General features: G+C 40.3%; 1 protein-coding gene across 5 annotated transcripts in view; it reads right to left on the reverse strand.

Annotated features, from left to right (window-relative positions):
* Positions 1-15,727, reverse strand: part of WDR7 (WD repeat domain 7) — a 383,698-nt gene extending 367,971 nt beyond the window's left edge. For all 5 annotated transcript variants that reach the window (XM_082853270.1, XM_082853266.1, XM_082853267.1 and 2 more), the window contains exon 1: positions 15,537-15,727. The gene's annotated coding sequence lies outside the window, so the exon portion shown is untranslated. The remainder of the gene's footprint in view (positions 1-15,536) is intronic.
* Between the last annotated feature and the right edge of the window lie 1,098 nt (positions 15,728-16,825).

Genomic DNA, 16,825 nt, shown 5'->3' on the forward strand with positions numbered 1-16,825 from the left:
CTCCCTATAAACTCTTGAAGCAAATAACCCCTTGTAGCTGTTTGCATTTCAGAAAGGAGGTCATATGTAGACCGATAACCCAGAGGCTAACGGACCCAATTACCAGGTTGCCTGACTCCAGCAATGACTGTTTTGAAATAATGCAAGAAGAAGAATGCAAGACCTTCACCATTTTGATCCTTATCAGAACTCCCCTATAAGAATCCCTGTAATTCCCCAGGAAGCGGGGGGGCACAGTTCTTGAGGCACTAGCCTGCTATGCCTTCCCTTTGCCTGGCAAAGAAAATAAAAAGCCTCTCTATTTCTTATCTTCCATTTCTCTGTCTCCGTATTTTTATTCAGCATTGGTGCACAGGGAGCCAGATTTGGCAACATTACTTTCCAAGCAGAGTGATAAGAGAAAGTAAGCAAGCATGGGGGTGGGGGGAGGAGGGAGGAGGGAGAGAGGAAAATAAGAACGTAATGAGGCAACAGAGAAACAGAGGCATAATCTGGTCTCAGAGAAATTAGAGCTCAGGAAATATGTTCACAAAATGGCACCAGAGAACTCAACAAAAATCATCCCACGTGAACGGGAAAAATCCAGTCACCCTTTGCCTGTATCAGTGAACCAAGTCATTGCAAAAGTTGATGAAATATGGGTCAACCTCCTGCTGTTTTGCTTTTGGTTTTGATATTTAAGCAGTTGTAAAAGAAAGGCTTTTGTAACTGACCAAAAAAAAAAAAAAACTGCCTTCCTAATATAGAAATGGAGAGAAGTATATAGCTCGTTACCATCTTATAGAGATCTATTTGAGTGGATATTTATTTATTTATTCTTTATAAACACAAGTACATAATATTTGAAATTCCAATTATCACAACTTTACCCTTCAATGGGGCCCTTCCTCCTTAAAGATAATTTTAAAAACAACAAACAACCCAGGTGTCACTAAAGTGGGAACACGGACTTCTCACTGTTACCAAGAACAGACTGGCTCCAGGGTAAGAGGCAAGGAAGGTGTTGGTGACTGGACTGTGAAACTGTAACATCAGCGCTGACTCCAAGCCTGGGGGAGCCAGAACGGTAAACCTATCCAGCAGCCCCTGGAGCAAACCCCACTTTAAGAGGTTTTATTCTCAGGTTCTGTGAGCGGCAATCCCCTTAGTGGATTTTTTTTTCCCTTAATTTAAATAGGCACAGAAGAGCTTAGTTGCTCACATTTTCCAAATTCAAAGTTGATAGAAAAGAAAATTAAACCCTGTTTCGCAGTTTTATCAAAATCTGCCATAAAAGGGAAAGAAGACTACAAAGTTTTGCCTAAACATAACTACTCACTATGGGAAGGGGCCGCTGAGCCCCTCCTCCCGCCCACCACATTTAGGTCCTTCAGCAATTCTCTCAAAATTACACTGCAAGCTCATCTCAGAGCTCAGAGGCACAGACATCCTGATTCCTAATGAAGTAAATACCCTTCCTTATTCTGTGTTGTCTGCATTTACCACAAAATTCCATTTACCAGAAAACTTCATTCTCCAGTCAATCTGGTTAATCAAGATTTTACTAAAACACATTACTCAAAGGTAAGTAGACCTGTAGTATTTAGGGATGAAATGATCTGATGTCTGGGGTCTGGCATGTGGGAGATGGTGGAGGGGAAGAGGGGGTAAGAGGTATTGGAAGGGATGAAGATGAAACAGGAACATAAGTGTGATGGGTGGTACGCATTCAGATGCACCTCGGGAATAAAGGACTTATTACCCCAGCCGCTGAGAGCACTGGGCTGTCAGCCCCCACTAACGACTGCCCCAGCCAAAGGGAGACACCTTGCCGCCTTCCAGTAGGACAGCCCACATGCAACAACTGATCAATCCAGGGATAAACAGTAAAGGCCAGGCCCCCTCATATCAATTCAGTATAGTTCTGAAGGGTCATTCCATCTTTGGAACTACCCCCAGGCTCAACTGAGATTCCTTCCGCTGAGACTCATTACAGCTCAACTTCTCCCTCTGGCCAAACCTGCTTCCTTTCCCCAGGTGTCTGACTAAAAGCACTCCCTTATAAACCTCAGTGCTAATCTCCATCTCAGAATCTGCTTGCCAGGGAACCCAAACTGTAAAAATAAACGTTGAAGTTCCTTTTAGTACAAGAGTGTTCATTACATTGTTCTTACTGTTTCTATGTGCTTGAAAATTTCTCTAATTGTTAATGGGTACATGGAAAGAACTTTAGTGTCCATAAATCAGGGATTAAATAAATTTTTAGAGTCTTACAATGGAACACTGCACCATGAGATATGAAATAATCTCCAAAATATATAGTGGGATGAAAAGGTGCAGTACAGTGTATAAAATACATTCCCATTTTAGGTTCTAAAAGGGGTATATATATGTATCTACACACATCTGTAATACACACACACACACAAACGTTTAGAATAATTCTGTAATGATACCAAATTTAAAAAAAAAAAAAACAGTAATGAAAACTACCTCTGAAAAGGAAGAGTAAGAGAAGTAAGAGACTGGATTGTGTGGGAATCCTGATTCTCAAGATAAATCCTTTGGTCTTAAGGGGTTTTTTCCCCCGGCCTTTGGGTATTTCACTGTATTCCAAAAGACAGTTTAATAAATAAATTAAATGGCCCACGGGACTTCTCTGGTGGTCCGGCAGTTAGGACGCCACACTTCCACTGCAAGGGGCCCAGGCTCGATCCCTGGTAGGGGAACCAAGATCCCACAAGATGTGCAGGGCCAAAATAAATAAACAAATAAAATAAAATCCATGGCCGTGATTCACCAGGTTCTTTTATTTTAAAGATGCACATACACACACAACATGGAGTTTTCAAAAAACCGTTTAACTTTAACAAGTATTTGTCTTTAGCCTATAACCTGTTCCAACACTAGCTCCTCTCTGCTGTGAGTGCCCTGTCCCAAAACCTGTGATTCACTGCTCCTGCAACCACGTTTTCACAAGATTTTCTACACACTGGTGCAGAACACTCGTCACTTTGTGTGTAGTTATTTGTTTACAAATGCATCCATTCCACTAAAATCTGTTTCCCTGAAGAGTAAAACCAAATCATCGACGTAAGCCCCACCATCTTTGTTATTTAATCATTATCAAGCAAACTGCATTTCACTGGGATTTGAGGTGACTTACCAGCACCTAGAATAGTTATAGACTTTTACTAGTGACCAATATGTACTTACTGAATGAAAAAACAGAGAATAACAATAACTAGCATTTATTAAGCTTTCACTGTGTGCCAAGCAAGACATTTCTGAGGAAGGAATATCTCATCTTTTTTGCTAAATCTAATTCTTCCTGGACTCTTTGAAGGATTTTACTCCCTTAATTATCCTTTCACTGTCTACCATTTCATCTGTCTTTCAGTTAAATTAGGCTTTGTCCTTCAAACATGTTCACGTCTCATTTTTGTCCAAAACACTTTCACTTGTTAATAGCCTCTGCTTGTAAATCTAGTAATCGCGCGCGCGCTCTCTCTCTCTCTCTCTCATTCATTCTTTCTCTCATTTTCTCTCTCTGTTTCTCTCACTGTAATTACAATCAACATCTTGAAACCCACGGTCTTAAACATAGTGTTTCCATTTCCTTACTACAAAAGGCCTCATGTAATCTAGGTTCTATCTTCAAACACACCTAATCTAAGGCTGCTCAAGATTGCCCTCCCTCTACATGAAGAGGTCAACATTTCTCTAATATGATACTCCAGGAAAGAACTCTCCAATATTGCAGAGAGAAGCAAGGCCTTAGGAGAGAAGTGAGGAAAGAGAGGATTCTTTAACATTAATGGACTGTTGATACCTACTCTTTCTAACCATCTTACTCAGTCCTTACATTATATTCAGTCTTACACAGCTACTAGTTTGACACGGCTGATCATTTGCTAATTCTCAACCCTCTCTCTTTGGTTTCTGGTACAGCGTACTCTCCCAATTATCTTCTTCCTATTTTTTCAGCTTTATTCTGCCTAGCTATGTGAAGGCCTAGAAAGCTCTAAGAAAATTTCAAGGAACAAGGGAGGATCTTTCATCCCTGTTTTTCACTAGATTTGGACTTTTTTTTTTTTCTTCTTTTTGGCTGCACCTTGCAGCGGCCTGTGGAATCTCAGTTCCCCTATCAGGGATTGAATGACACAGCAGTAAAAGCCTAGAATACTAACCACTAGGCAACCACAGAATTCCCAAGGGAATTTTTTTTTTTTTTGACAGCTGACTTCTCAATTAAAGCCAAAAGACCATGCAATGATATTTTCAAGTGCTGAGGAAAAAATAAATTGTACACCCAGCAAAATTTTTATCAAGAATGGGGGTGAAACTTTCAGATGAAAATTGATACAAGTGTCATCAAAAGACCTTCACAGTGCCAGTTATCAATTTATTGTTTCTCAGCTCCAAATTCACCCTTCTGCTCTACAAAAGTGGAGATGAGCTCTTTATTTTTTTTTAACATCTTTATTGGAGTATAATTGCTTTACAATGGTGTGTTAGTTTCTGCTTTATAACGAAGTGAATCAGCTATACATATACATATGTTCCCATATCTCTCCCCTCTTGCGTCTCCCTCCCTCCCACCCTCCCTATCCCGCCCCTCTAGGTGGTCACAAAGCACCGAGCTGATCTCCCTGTGCTATGCGGCTGCTTCCCACTAGCTATCTATTTTACATTTGGTAGTGTATATATGTCCATGCCACTCTCTCACTTTGTCACAGCTTACCCTTCCCCCCCCATATCCTCAAGTCCATTCTCTAGTAGGTCTGTGTCTTTATTCCCGTCTTAGCCCTAGGTTCTTCATGACCTTTTTTTTTTTTCTTAGATTCCATATATATGTGTTAGCATACGGTATTTGTTTTTCTCTTTCTGACTTACTTCACTCTGTATGACAGAGTCATACAGAGTCCATCCACCTCACTACAAATAACTCAATTTCATTTCTTTTTATGGCTGAGTAATATTCCATTGTATATATGTGCCACATCTTCTTTATCCATTCATCCAATGATGGACACTCAGGTTGTTTCCATCTCCTGGCTATTGTAAATAGAGCTGAAATGAACATTTTGGTACATGACTCTTTTTGAATTATGGTTTGCTCAGGGTATATGCCCAGCAGTGGGATTGTTGGGTCGTATGGTAGTTCTATTTGTAGTTTTTTAAGGAACCTCCATACTGTTTTCCATAGTGACTGTATCAATTTACATTCCCACCAGCAGTGCAAGAGTGTTCCCTTTTCTCCACACCCTCTCCAGCATTTATTGTTTCTAGATTTTTTGATGATGGCCATTCTGACCGGTGTGAGATGATATCTCATTGTAGTTTTGATTTGCATTTCTCTAATGATTAATGATGTTGAGCATCCTTTCATGTGTTTGTTGGCAATCTGTATATCTTCTTTGGAGAAATGTCTATTTAGGTCTTCTGCCTATTTTTGGATTGGGTTGTTTGTTTTTTTGATATTGAGCTGCATGAGTTGCTTGTATGTTTTGGAGATTAATCCTTTTTTGTGGCTGCACCGTGTGACATGCGGGATCCTAGTTCCCGGACCAGGGATAGAACCTGTGTTCCCTGCAGTGGAAGTGCAGAGTCTTAACCACTGGACTGCCAGGGAAGTCCCCCAAGGGAATATTTTTGAAATTTGATTGTTCTTTTAATAAAAGGCTTAAGATGATATTTACTTTTCCCCTTGTGATTCTCCCCAACGTTTTATTACAAAAAATGCTGAATATACAAAAAGTTTGAAAATAGTATAAAGATCACTCAAGATCACTCCATAAATAATATTTTGTCAAATTTCCTTTGTCATACATGTGTATATAAAGAGAGAGATTTTTTTTTGCTGAGCCATTTGAAAATAACCTACACATATCATGACAATTCACCCCTAAACACCAAGTTTAAAAATAAGAACATTTTCCTTCATAAACACAATGCCATTATCACAATCACCATTATCAATACCATAATAATCCTCTAATAGTATCTAAAATCCAGTCCATATTCAAATTACTTCAACTGTCTAAAAAATATCTTTTATAATTTTTTTAAAACCAGTAAGTAAAATATTCAAGTTTTACTGACTGCATTTGGTTGTGATGCCTCTTTACTCTTTAGTTCTAGAAGAGTCCTACTTCATTTTTCATATTAACTTTCACTCTTCGTATTAACTTTAAATAAACAAAACCAACTGCTTGTAGAATGTTCCAGATTTTAGATTTGTCTGATTTTATTTACAATGTCATTTATCACATGTTCATCTATCTCCTCTTCTTCCTATAAACTGGAAGTTGGATCTAAAGGCATCATCGAACTCAAGTGAAACATGTTTGGCAAGTATCCTTCATAGCTGATGTACACTTCACACTGCATCACCACAGGAGACGTAACATCACACTGTCCCACTAACAGTGATGCCACCTATGACCACTTGACTAAGGCTATTTTCCCCTTTAAAACCATGAATAACCTATGGAGTGATACTCTGATAAGACCATACTGTTCTGCAAAATCTCATGGGATACTGGTATCCCATGTGATTTCTAAAAGCTATAAAAAAAGATTACATATGAAAAATCTAGTATCAGATCAATGTTCATTTCTCTATATTGCCTTTCTAATGCTCAAATGCAAAAGCAAGATGTATTTCTAGCCCAGGAATACAGGCATTTTCACCACAGAGTCAATACTGTCTTGGTCTGTTTGCTTCCTGTGCCCCAAGGCAGGCCCTCTGAGACCTGCAGACAAACTCAAATTCTCTCTCATGAGAACAGGCACACATGAACAAGAGCAAGCAGGCCTCCACTACCCACCTACCAATGGGGATTATGAAAAGCAGGGACTACAGACTAAATAACTAAACCTACTTGCCACCATTGCAATGAATGAAGAAAGAAATCTTTAAAGGTTTATTCAAATTCTCAGAACATCCCTACATCATTTGTTAAAAAAGTGTGTTCAAGTCAAATTCATGGTTTGATGAAGGAAGTAGTCATTAATATTATGAATTTTCTTTGTGCTTGTGCCTTTGCTATCAACTCATTGAAGACTTAGAAAACACTGAATCAGGTAATGAAGACTGTTTATTATAATGCAATGAGATAGCTAGATCATAAAATGCATGAAGGAATTACTGAGCTGCTTCCTCAGAACAAAGGGTGTCTGGAATTAAACAGCTGTGAGGGACACCACCTTCTGAACACCAAGCTTGTCGCTAAGTTGACAAGATAATCCTCTCTTATTTGAGTGGCAAGAAATCTCCTCCCAGTGAACTTGACACTTTAGGATGGCTTTGCTAAAGGAAGTCCCAGTATTCTGTTTCAAAAGAACATGTGGCATGAGCAGATGGCAACAGAAGGCTACACTTACTTCTCATCGCTAATTCAGCCCTGAGCAAGCAAGAGCTGGGTTTTGAAGAACTGTAGAGCTATCTGGTCAAAAATAAATCACAATTTTAACAATGATTCATAGATTTTGAGGCATATGAATCACGTTTTAAATTTCTGCAGCTACTTATGCTCTATCCGTCACCAACCTGCCTCAGTTTCAAGAGTTACTGATTAACCTAAAAGCAAACTATGCCCACCAAGCCCCTACATTTTAGGTAAACAGATCCCATCTGGTAGAACCAACTTCAACCTTATCTCCCGGACCACCTCTAATCTCACCTCCATCCCCAACCATTCCTACTGCTTTCCCTCACACTGTCATCAAAACTCTAAACTGAGCACTGAAGCTTCTCATTGTTCATAAATTAAAATACCCAGAAGAAAAAACAAACATGCTTTCCCAAATAGAAGATGAACTGTCACAATATGGGGATCAGTAAGCTGTGTTGAGTAAGTATGAAGATTTGAGACTCACACTAACTAGGGCAGACCCAGCTCCCCCATTTATTAACTGTAACCTTAAGGAAATATGTACCTCTTTCCAAATCAGAATGTCCTCATTTGTAACATTATCCCCCTCCTTATATCAATGCATAGATCATAGAAAAGTTTCCACCTGTCACACAAATGCTCTTGACAAGGTCACCAAAACCTCCCCATTGCTAAACCCAGTGTCAAGTCATAATCCACATCTTTCTTGACCTACCAACAGCATTTGGCATAGTTCATACTTCCTCCTCCTTGAAACACTTTTTCACTTGGCCCCCAAGTCTTCACACTTTCCTGCTACCTTTAGTAGCAGGCTAAAGTCCATGGCTTTAGTCTCTATTTCTCCTCATTTTCTGACCTTTAAATATTGGCATACCCAGAGCTTAGTCCTTGGACTTGTCTCCTCTGGCAATACTCCCTCACTCCCTCCCTCAGTGATCTCACCAAGTCTCGCAGCTTTAAATACCAGCTATACATTAACAATTTCCCAATTTCTAGCTGGTGGCTCTCTTCTGATTCCACATATGCAGTTTCCTACTCAACATTTCCATCTGGATAGCTAATAAGCTTCTCAAACTTGACATGTTCAAAAGTGAGTCTCTGGTCTTCTTCCCCAAATCTGCCCCTCCCACAGTCTTCCGCATCTCAAGTAATGGCAAGTCCATCTTTAGAGCTCCTTCAACCACTTTAGGTCTCTGCTAAAATGTCATCTTCTCAGTGAGGCCTTTCCTGACCAGCATAAATTGCAAACTCCACCACTCCCATGGTATTTTATTATACTTCTCCAGAGCACTTACAGTCATTTAACATACCAAGTGTCATACTTATTTATATCCTGTCTGAATCTGCCACTATAACACAAGCTCCAAGAAGGTGATGATTTTTGTTTTGTTCTATACTGTATTCCCAGCGCCTAGAATTTCTGCCACATATGAGGTACCCAAATATTTACTGAATAAATGAACAAAGTAATGAATGACGTTCATTTGCTTGGCTTTAAAAATGTTGTACCCATCAATAAATTAAAATACATCTTGATTTTACATGCTTCGGATTTCAGAGTTTCTTTTCAATGAATTTTTCTATAATAGTGCCAACAATTAATACAAGTCTCCTTAATCAACTCCCTGTTAATGTACTAATTGCTTTTCCCCAGCTGCAGGTTGCACCTATATTCTAGCCTCTTTTACTCTGTGACACATACACAACAAGACATGTCTTAGGACCTATGCAGCAAATCACCTAACATGGTTTACTTTAACTAATCGCTAGCACACTCACCAAGGCCTGTTAGTGAATCACAAAACTGTTTCAAACTAAGTAAACTGATATTGCATTAGAGCGAACTTTTCATTCCCATTAATGGTGGTTTTTTACTGTTTGTTTGTATTTGAAATGTTTAGAAAAAAGAAGAGCCCTTAAGGAAGACAGCCAAATAAACAACTTGAATGTGAGAACAGAAGGTAACTGGCACATTCTATCAATCTGTTATCATTGACATATACTAACTACCAACATTCAGAGAGAAATATGTATGTGCAAAACACTAGTAAAATGTTTTCAGTGAGTTTGAAGGGTCATAAATTACAATTGCTAACTGAATGGGAGGCAGTGGTTAAAAAGCCACGTCTTTCCAGTAGTTTTCTTTTCTACAAGAGCCTACAGAATAACTCCCAGTACTTCAGAAATTTTCTCCGCCCTGAACTGACCAGGGCCCTAACTCTTTATTGTTCCAACATTTTTTGACGACTACTAACACAAGAAACCATCAGCCCAAAAAAACCTACATTTTCATTAAACATCACCAACACATTTTGGAAAAGATGCCTAATTTTATTTAGAATATTTACTATTTTATGAATATCGTGTATATGTTACTTAATAGAAAACAAAAAAATTCCACTTGGACAGGACTTTCTGAATGCAGTCATGGTGTAGGACTTCTTCCAATAATACCTTTTGTGCTCTTATCAGCAAAGTGGCTTTAAATATCAGATACAGATCAAGGCAAATGAATGTGCACAGAGTTCGAATTCTAAGTTAACATCACAATCATAGTATCTATAAGTAGAAAGGTAAGGTATGCTCTTATTGATGACAGGATCTCACTGAGCCACACATAAGCTCTCAGTTGGTTTTGCCCACGATCACTGGCATGCATATATGGAAGATTACGAACTCTCTGTAAAGTGCAACAATGAATGGACAAAATGGGACTAGAACCTATAAACCCCCATACTCTAATCATTGAGTTTATCCATCGCAACAAACAAAACAGTGTCACAGAGAAATGTAACAGATAAACCAGGAATAAAAGCACTACCTAGTTCCAGGCCTAACTCTACAAGTACCAAACCTATTTCAAGATTTATACTATGGATTTTGATCTCTGTCTAGTAGAACACACACACACAAAGGTAGAATATCAATATATGAAAATCAGTAGCATTTTCTTCTATCAGCAATAAGCTACTTTAAATTAGTATCTATTCACGATATTTTTTAAAACTGCAAAGAGTTTCTTCCTGCTCAGTCATAAATGGAAAGCCATCCCATGCTCTTGGATAGGGTGATCTAATATTATAAAAATGTCAATTGTCCCCAAAATAAACCTATAAATTCAATGCATACTAAATCAAAATTCTAGTTGTGCTGTCTTTAGAAACTCAAGCTCCAAAATATATAGAAAAGAATAAAAATCCACAAATAGCTAAGCCAACTTTGAAAATGGAAAAAGAATGGAAAACTTGCCTTACCAGAAATTTAACATCATTAGCCATTTGGGAAACATAAATTAAGACCACAGTGAATTATAGTGACAATTACCAAACGCTGGCGAGGATGCAAAGAAACTCAATCTCTCATACATTGCTGGTGGGAATGTATAATGGTGCAGCCACTCTGGAAAACAGTTTGGCAAGTTCTTCAAAAACTAAACGTACACTCACCATACCACCTAGCAATCACATTCCTAGGCATTTATCCCAGAAGATGTGAAAAATTATATCCACAAAAAAAACTGTACAAGCATGTCCATAGGCAGCTTTATTTGTAATAGCAAAAAACTGAAAACAGCCCCAATGTCCCAGTGAATGTTTAAACAAACTGTGGTACATACATACCATGGAATACTACCCAAATTACACAACAGTTTGGATGAGTCTCAAAAATTGTCTCACCCAACAATTCAGATGAGTCTCAATCTCAAAGAGTCACATGCTGTCTAATTCCATTTATACAGCACACTTGTAATGATCAAAGTATAGATGGAAAATTGACTAGTGAACAGGGGTTAGAGATAATAGAGGAAGGGAGACGGAACTGACTTGAAAGGGGTGGCACAAAGGAGGTCTTAGTGGTGATAGAGTAGTTCTGTATCTTGACTGCAGTGGTAGTTACAGGTATCTACCTACACAGGTGATAAAATGGCATAGAACTATATACAGGTATTGTACCAATGTCAATTTCTTGGTTTTGCTATTTCACCATAGTTGTATAAAATGTAACAGTTGAGGGAAATTGGGTGAAGTTATATGAAATGTAACCATTGGGGAACCCAGACCTCTCTGTACTAGTTTTGCAACTTCTTTAATCTATAATTATTTCAAAATAAAGCTAAAACAAAATAAATAGGAAAACTTACTCATGTAGGAAAAAATAATCATACAAAGCCACAGTACTAAAACAGCATGATATTAGAGCAAGAGCAAACAAATAAGCCAAAGGAACAGAAGGCAGTTTTCAGAGCTTCTATGAGAGGTTAATATACAGTAAGTGTGGTACCACTTATCTGTGGGAAAAGGAGAGAATGACACTAGGAAAACTGGCACACTATATGGAAAATAAACTGGATCTCTGCCTTGTGACATGTAAAAAGACACTCTGGATGTATTCAATACCTATAAATTTAAAGGAAAACTATAAAGTTAGTAGTACATAAAGTAGGTAACTTTGTGACACAGAATTGGGGAAAGATTTCTTAAACAAAACCCCCAAAACACAAACCATAGGCAAAAAAATTTTAATATGATTATATCAAGTAGAAAATTTCTGTTCAATGAAGGACATCATAAAAAAAAGTTATAGACAAATGACAGAATAGGAACAGATACAATATTTAAAGGACTAGTATCTAGGAAATAGAAGGAGCTTGTGAAGGTCAACAAGGCATGAAACCTCAGAATAAAAATGGGTAAAGGAATAAACAATTTTACAAAAGGGAAAACCCAAAAGGATAAAATGCCCATGAAGAAAGGCTCAAACTCATAAGTAATAGTGAAATGTAATTTAAAATGAGATTTCACTTTGCATCTATTCGTCTGGAAAAAGCAGGGGGCTGGATAACACTAAGCATTGGTGGGGTTACAAGGATATAGAAACTTTCCTGAACCACCTGCAGGTGTAGAGACCACAGCAGCTTGTTCTGGAACACAATCTGGCAATCCTTCAATAAAATATATGAAAACCCTATGATCCAGAAATCACATTGCTGGATATGTATCTCAAAGAAAGCATCACAGAGGTCTAAAAGGTATGTTTATCACAGTATTGCCTAAAGTGGTAGGAAAATGAACGTTACATGGGTATCCACAAATAGGACAGTTGGCATATAAACTGTAGTAGATGGAAATTCTGAAGTACTGTGTATCAGTTAGAAGCAATGGACAGCAACACAAATAGATCCTTAAATAGTAGAGAGTAGGGAGCGAAAAAACTTTAATGAGATCATGCATGATATCACCTCTATAAATTTTAAATTTGGGTGCCCAGGGGGACTTCCCTGGTGGCGCAGTGGTTGGGAGTCGGTCTGCCAGTGCAGGGGACACAGGTTCAAGCCCTGGTCCGGGACGGTCCCACATGCCGCAGAGGCCCGTGCGACAGAACTGCTGAGTCTGTGCTCTAGAGGCTGCGAGCCACAACTACTGAGGCCCGCGCACATGGAGCCCACGCTTCACAGCAGGAAAGGCCACCGCAATGAGAAGCCCGCGCACCGCAATGAAGAGTAGCCCCCCCACCCCCCGCTCGCCGCGGCGGAGAGGGCCCTGGCGCAGCAACAAAGACCCAATGTAGCCAAAAATAAAATAAACAAATAATTAAATAAATTTATATAAAATGTGGGCACCCAAAACAACACACATTTAATAACATACCAACAGAAGGATACACATCCTACACGTCAGAATGGCTGTCTATGGGTTGGTGGGCAAGGGGAGGGAGTGGAAACTGGGTATAAAAGACAATGAATGGAAAAAAACCGGAGATACACGTTGAACAGCCCAATGATGATGACTGAATTGAAAAAATTAACTCAATCCTCTGCATTTGAGGTACAAAACAAACTTTAAGGACTCACCTAACATAGAGGACACCACTAAGGCTAAATGTCACCCTACCTTCCGATGGCAAAGGCACAAAACCAGCTCGCTACCTTTAGAGTCTGCGATGCTAAGCCTGTCACACAGATAGACCACCTCGCTTCCTCTGCCTCAAAACATAGCTTATATCCAAATGAAAACCAAAGGAAATTGTAAGATCTCACTCAGTCCTTGAACCAGTCCACGTTCCTGTTTCTTGCCTTTGGTGAAATGTCTTGGAGTGAGGGGCTACCTCCGAGGTTCAGTAACTCACTGAGTCCCACCCTAATCACTGAGCTGAGACCTGCAGAGCCCACACTCTCTTAGCTGAGCTGCCTCTGAGGTGGAGTACCCAGGGTGGACACTGGGGCAGAGGCAGCCATGATAGCTGCTAGAAGCTGGGGTGATGCTCTCCCCACTTTACTGAAGAGACTGTGGGTAACATTTGCCAGTTATCACTTACTTATTATTCTGTGTTGGAATATGAAACTTAGTCCCAGGATCTGTGCTTTTTACCACTTCGCTATACTAAGAAGGCTCTGAACTTGAACCCAAGTGTAAATAAAGGTTGGTATTCCCCCCTATTAAAAAAAAAAAAAGAAAGAAAAGGCTAACTATCTCAAAATTTAAGTTCCCACAGTGGTATTCAAACAAGGCAAAGCCCAGTCCCTTTGAGTTATCCAATTATCAAGATCTTTTAAAATTTAGCTACAGGTGGCAATAAGAAAAAACAAAGTGTACACTCCGGTCTTGCTGTTAAGTAGGGTTTGAAGCATTTTTAAAATAAAGATAGACACTTAAATGAATTTCTCACAATAATCTCTGAAAATTAACAATCTCTGAAAATTAACAAAATTTAAAATAAAGATAGACACTTAAATGAATTTCTCACAATCTCTGAAAATTAACAAGGCATGTGTGGAATCTAAAATATGACACAAATGAACTTATCTACAAAGCAGATACAGACTCACAAACATAGAGAATAGACTTGTGATTGCACAGAGGGAGGGTGGGGGGAGGGATAGATTGGGAATTTGGGATTAGCAAATGCAAACTATTATATATATGTACAACTGAATCACTTTTCTGTACACCAGAAACTAACACAACATTATAAATCAACTGTACTTCAATAAAAAAAATTTTTTTTTTTCTGGTCGCACCGCGCGGCATGCAGGACCTTAGTTCCCCGACCAGGGATCGAACCCGCGCCCCCTCCAGTGGAAACAGGGAGTCTTAACCATTGGACCACCAGGGAAGTCCCTTAATAAAATACATTTTTTAAAAAAAGGAAATTAACAAGGCATTTACTACGTATTTATACTGTTCTGTTTGCCCGATTTGAAATAATAAAGGCATTTCAACACATTATTTTCACTTTTAAGCTGTCCTCCACCTCCATATTGTCACAAATTACTTATAAAGAAGTGTGTGTGTATATTTCAAAAACTCAATCAATTTCTCTCATATAACAGGCAATTCTTGACATCCTGCCCATAAAGCCCTAAACAATAAACGTCGGGAAGAGTCACAGCTTGCCTTTTTTGGCTCCTGGCAAATGCTAATGCAAAAGCAAGTAGCTCTCACTGAACCCTAAAATCAGCAGCATCAACAATTCCAGTGCTGTCTGTGATGCAACTGTAGCTGCCATAGTTTCAAATGCTAGGACCTAAGAAACTGACACAGCAAGTGAATCAAAACATAAAACGCAATTTTTGAATCCAAGGCAGGGTATTGCTAACTCCAAACATATAGTTTCAGAACGCTGGGACCCAATAGTAAGGGAGCAGGCATAGCAGGAACCCTCTTAGACCAAGTCTTAGGGCAAAGGGATGAGAGCGGGCAGGTGTACTAACAGACGTCTCAGTACCTTAGGCAAGGGCAAACTAAAGAGTACCAGGAGAGGCTATGTGTACCCCAAAAGCAAGCACAGCATTTCCCAAAAGCACTGTTAAGAACCACCCACCCATCAACATTAAGCATCTCACCCCGTTTAGATGGGCAAGGCGGTCCCGTCTCAAGACCAAAGCCAGTGTCACCAGTAGCAAATGTCACTCACTAGGCCAAGGAGTCCCAGAGACCCCTGGCAGGACCCACGCTCCAGGCACAGGAGCCTAGTCGTGGGCCTGAACCTGCAGGCGCCGCACAGACCAGAGCTTCCAGCAGCTGCGCTCTGACAGCTGGCACCGCCCCCAGTTGGAGCGGAGCTGTGACCCTTGAACCCCGGCCTCTGACCTTCACGTTGAGGGCACATTCCGCGCTGGGGTCCCCCCCGCCCCGGGGAAGCTCGAAAGCCCTTTACCTGTCACAGCTTCATCTTATGCCTCGATATTTTCTGTCCCACCACCTGCAGGCGTCCTGGCAACAAGGACAAGGCGAGGACGTATCCAGAGAGGAGGTGGGGTGGGCAAATCCTCGTGGGAAAACTTTGGACTGTAACCCCAGCCCAGCCTCTGTCTCTCCAGAGAGGCTGCAAGCTGCCGTTGCCGCCGCCACCGCCACCGCCGCTGCAGTAAATCAGCTGACACCAGCCAACTGCCGTGACTTTCCCGGCAACTGTCGCAAAAATGAGGGGGAGGGAAACTCCCCTCATTTCCCTACAAGCCTGGCCTAGGCCGGCTCGAAAAGAGCGGCCTGCGTTACCATGGAGACCAAACGGAGGCTACCATGTCAGCTGTGGGCAGGGAGTGTATGGCGGCCATTTTTGTTATGGGAAGGCTTGTCTAGGCTTTCTTCTCGCCTCGGAGTCCCATGCTGGGAGGACCAAGATGGAGGGATGGATGAAATGGCAAGTCTAGGTGTTTGTGTCCTGTGACCAGGATGTTGCAGATTTAGTCTTCTGCTCCCGAGACTCGGTCCAGACTCCTGGAAAGTGTTAGCTCTGGGACTTGGTTACTGTTTTCCTCTGACCCCGATCTTGGCTGTTGGCCCCGATGCACAGGGCCAGAGGAGGAACTCGGCTACTTAACTAGGGGAAGTCTGACCTTGTGCAACATTCCTGTACAGGGGAGAGAATGAATGTACACTCGTGTGGGCGGCAAAGAGTGGTGGACGTAAGTTCTGCATTCAGAGAGGCATGTATTCGGATGCCGGTTCCCCCACTGCACACTGTTAGTGTCATCTGGGGCATCTTGCTTTTTCTCTTTTTTCTCCTCAATATCCCCACATACGAAATAAGCATAATAACCTCGTGGATGTCTAGAAGGTTAAACAAGCTCAATAGATGTTAATTACTTATTATGCTTGCTTATCTGCCTCCCAAATATTTGGTGAATGAGTGAATGAATGAATGGTAACCAAGGAAAAAACTCGTGCTATGCTGGTGACCAACAGTCAGTTGTGTTAAAAAGATAGACAATATATTCATTCCCTGGCTTTGTTTTTCCTTTGTAATCTCACTAATGGGTTTATAGGACAAGTAAGAATTCTATTGCAGTCCTCAGAAGTTACTGTGTGTATGAATCACCTGGGGAGCTTGTTGAAATGAAGTTTCTGATTCCGTAGGTCTGGAGTGGGGTCTGAGATTCTCCCATTCTAACAAGCTCCCAGGTAATGCCCATTCCTGCTGGTCCTTGGATCACACCTTGATTA

This window comes from Leucopleurus acutus (assembly GCF_964270905.1).
Source record: "Leucopleurus acutus genome assembly, chromosome: 13".
NCBI lineage: Eukaryota > Metazoa > Chordata > Mammalia > Artiodactyla > Delphinidae > Leucopleurus > Leucopleurus acutus.